Source organism: Kryptolebias marmoratus, linkage group LG6 (assembly GCF_001649575.2).
Source record: "Kryptolebias marmoratus isolate JLee-2015 linkage group LG6, ASM164957v2, whole genome shotgun sequence".
Taxonomy (NCBI): domain Eukaryota; kingdom Metazoa; phylum Chordata; class Actinopteri; order Cyprinodontiformes; family Rivulidae; genus Kryptolebias; species Kryptolebias marmoratus.
This window is the reverse complement of record NC_051435.1, coordinates 2,742,175-2,746,122: the sequence shown is the minus strand read 5'-3', so window position 1 is coordinate 2,746,122 and position 3,948 is coordinate 2,742,175.

The window sequence follows — 3,948 nt, the reverse complement described above, 5'->3', positions numbered from 1 at the left end:
CCAACACACCTGATTCATGGTTAAATCACCTCTTCATGTTCTGCAGAAGCCTGTTAATCACCCACTGATTCAAATCAGGTGTGTTGGAGCAGAGGAACAAGTAAAACCTGCAGGATGGTGGCCCTGAGGACCAGGGTTGGAGACCACCAATTAAAACTATTAACAAACATCAGATTAAAAAGGTGAAACCTGGCTCCAGATGGATATATATGGATTAGATGTCTGGCTAACCTGCACCAGATACTTGGTATTTGTATTTGTCCATGTCTGTTATGTTTTTTTTTTTGTGTGTGTCACTGGGCTGTGACTGTCGGCAACAAATCTGGAGACGCAAAACTGCAACTGGAAATATGCAAATCTTCACTTGGAATTGATTAAACACATCGCGTACTTACGTAGCTGCAAATAAGCTCACATTTTAATGTGAAATAAATCCTGAAACTGATATTCTGGAGCTGACCCATCTGTCGGCGGGGTATGTGATGGTTAACACACCTAACCAATCTGTCGGCCTCCCTAGAGGAGCTTGAAAGCTCTTCTTGTCTTTAGTTGTGTTGGATGGACTTTCGGTGCACTCGGCCCTGAAACACAACAGCTCAGCTCCTGCAGAGAAGAAGAAAATCGGGTGTTCTGTAACCTCTCCGCCTGGACTCCGTGAAGCTGCTACCTGTCGCCTGAGCTGCGGAGCTAAAGCTGAAAAGTGACAACAACATGTGTTACATCTGCCCGGGAGCTGAGGCGTTTGGCGTGATATGGTGCCGGGGTGTGTGCCCGTTCGCTGTAGGGTGAGATTTGACACTGGAAAAAAAATCCTGAGTGTAATTTGTCAAAGCTGACAACACAAATGGGTCGGAGCTGAAGCTGTGAAAGCACTAAAGCTCTTGGTAAAACAGAGGAACTCCCACTGAGATCGATCTCTTTTCCAAAGTCAGTTTTGCTTCAGATCAGCTTGGAAACCTTTGGGCTGGAAAAACAGAACATTTTTCCCCTCCTCGGAGAGAAACAACTGGAATCAGAGTTGGGTTGTTTTGTTCACATTTTCTTTACCTTTTTTAACCACGTCCTCAATGAAGAATATTTCCATAAACAGTATTTTTCACCAGGTATTTGACCTGTTTCAACAAATCTCTTCAATCACCGTCTCCTCAGAGCAAACATCCTTCCTGCTTCTCTGCTCAGGGACTGACTTCTGGTTCCTTTTTTCTGTTGTGTTTTTGGCGATTGGGAGCTTTAACGTCTCGCGTGCATGGTCACAAAATCCTGGATTGCAATGTGAAACATCTGCCGGACCCTAACGAACAGTACAGATGACAGAGTTCACGCTGTGTGGGCTTCGTTCAGCCATGTTTGAGCGCATAAGACCCACTTCAGAGTTCTCATAATCATTTCAGATAGTTTGGCTTTTGGTTTTTCACACTCTTTACTGTACATTTTTTTAGCTTCTGCTTCAGTGTTGGCATATTCTTTGCTCAGTAGGGACTAGAAATGCGAGGATTAACCAAATCGTAGTGATTTACGGGCATGCACGTTGCGACTGTGCACCAATGAGGATTAAATCTAGATCCATCAGTTAAATCTTTGCACCAACGAAGTTTGACTTTAATATGTAAACAGCAGGTTTGTTTCTGCACGCCGTAGTTCTGCTTGCAGATTCCAGCTCTGCTTTTCTTGCAGCGGACTGCTCGTTTTCTTGCAGCACTTCTTGCTGTTTAGCTGTATTTTCTTTTTAGTGACACCTACAGTTCAGAAGGAGAACTGCAGCAGTGCCGGCGTGAACGGCAACAAACACTCCGAAAATGAATCGGTATTTCATGTTCTTTGTTTTTTGACATTTTTGCTGCTCAATGCTAGGCTTCATTTTTTTGTGTTTCATTAATTGTGAGTTAGGTTTTATTTAAAGCATGACCTTTTTGTGAGCAGCTAATTTTATCGATCTGTTATTAAATTGGATTTTGCTGCTCAGGGATATTTTATAATTTGGATCCTCTGTGATGTATTGAGATATGGATCCTATTGGCCACAGACCAGAGATGCACAACCCTACTAGGTAGGAGATGTGATTGGTCCGTGTATGAATGTACTATTAAAACTGCATTAGCATTGCTAAAGTAGAAGCTGAGTTACTGTTGCGTTGTCTTTAATGACATCAACTTCAGGACAAAGGTCTGTTGTCTGAGTCTGGGCTCCTCTAACTCTGTGGTCTCCAATCCTGGTCCTCAGGGCCACCATCCTGCAGGTTTTACTTGTTTCTCTGCTCCAACACACCTGATTTGAATCAGTGGGTGATTAACAGGCTTCTGCAGAACATGAAGAGGTGATTTAACCTCTGAATCAGGTGTGTTGGAGCAGAGAAACAAGGAAAACCTGCAGGATGGTGGCTCTCGATATGATTGGAGACCCCTGTTTCAACTCCTCCGACTGGATGCTCATAGAGACTTTTTGAACGCTGATGGAAAAATAAACCTAAGACCAGCAACACACAGCTCCAGCTACGAAGTCCTTTGTTGTTGTTGTTGAACGCCGTGTTCATAAGTGATGCGGCCGTAGTGACCGTCAGTCGAGTGTTACACAATCCCAACGTTCCTCTGGTGGTGTGAAAGCAAACATGTAGGCCCTTGTCGTGGGACTAACGGTGAATCCTTCTTACTGTTTGGTTTAAATATGGCTAAGGCTGCATCAGGGAAGTGTTTTATGCTAAATGAAATGTTCTCATGTCTGATTGGTAACTAATTCCCTGTTTGCTTTGATAAAGTTGCATAGAAAGAGCCACAGTTTGTTCCCGTGCCTGTTTGCAACAGTTGCACAAACTGTAAGGAGCACATTCTCACAGACGGAGCGTGAGCGTGACATTTTTTTCTACAGACAGCACTTCCAGCGTTTGCCAAGATCAATTTTCATCAAAGGTCCTCGAGGGACAGCATCCCAGCATCTCCTGGAGGTGAGTCAAGTGTGCTTTGGAAAGAAAAACACCAAGAAGCAGAAGTAGACATCACATGACCCGTGTGTCACAAATGCAGAAAGATTTCTAAGGTCTTTTCTCCCCGAATGAATGAAAACTGAAGGTTTTGTTGCTTCACAGTCCAAATGATACATTAAAACCTTTTAAATTAGTAGCATTTCATCACTTTGACTACTATTCTGGCATCTCATTTCATTTTTATTCAGTCCAAGTTTGCCTTCGTTTCACAGATGATGCATAATCAGAATAATTCGAAACACATTGTAGTGAATGAGTGATGGTTTAAAACAATTATTTTTACAGCCTCACATTCATAGTTTGGACATCTTTTACTTTAGTTATGAATCATGTGTTGTGGGATCTTTTTATTTTTAATTTTCACATGTGTGTTTTGGATAAGTAGTCTGTCATTTGTTGTAAATCTGTTCAGTTCCGGACAAACGCTGAGAAAAAGTTGGATCTCATGACTTTTATTTACTTGCTTTAATCATCCTGAGACATCTGCGAACATGCTTAGCAGGCAGGAGTCCAGAAAACAATTAGAGGACTTTTCTTGACCTTTAATTCAGAAAACTAAACAGTTGAACGGGACGAGCAGGGCGTTTCACAAGAACCCGAGCAGCTCTGTGGAAACCGGAGAGTGGGCGGTGGTTGTGTTTCCTGTTCTTCCTTCGCTCATCTACATCCTCTCCTGCCGTGAGGTCAGAGGAATGTCAGCAAAGTCAGCAGGTGATAAAAACCCGTCCAGCCTGCAGACCAGAACCGTGGACCGCAGGCAGGGTCGTAGCCAGACTTTAATAAATCCTGAGGTCAACCGCTCATTCTCCCCCTGCACATCAGTTCCAATGAAGACCAAAACTTCATTAAAATAGAAGCATTTATTTAAAACAAGTGACTTGAATGTGTATATGACATGTATTTGTGTGTGTTTGTAAATCCATGGGGATCAGCCTCATCTGAAGCAACAGAGGACTCAGGGCACAGCCATG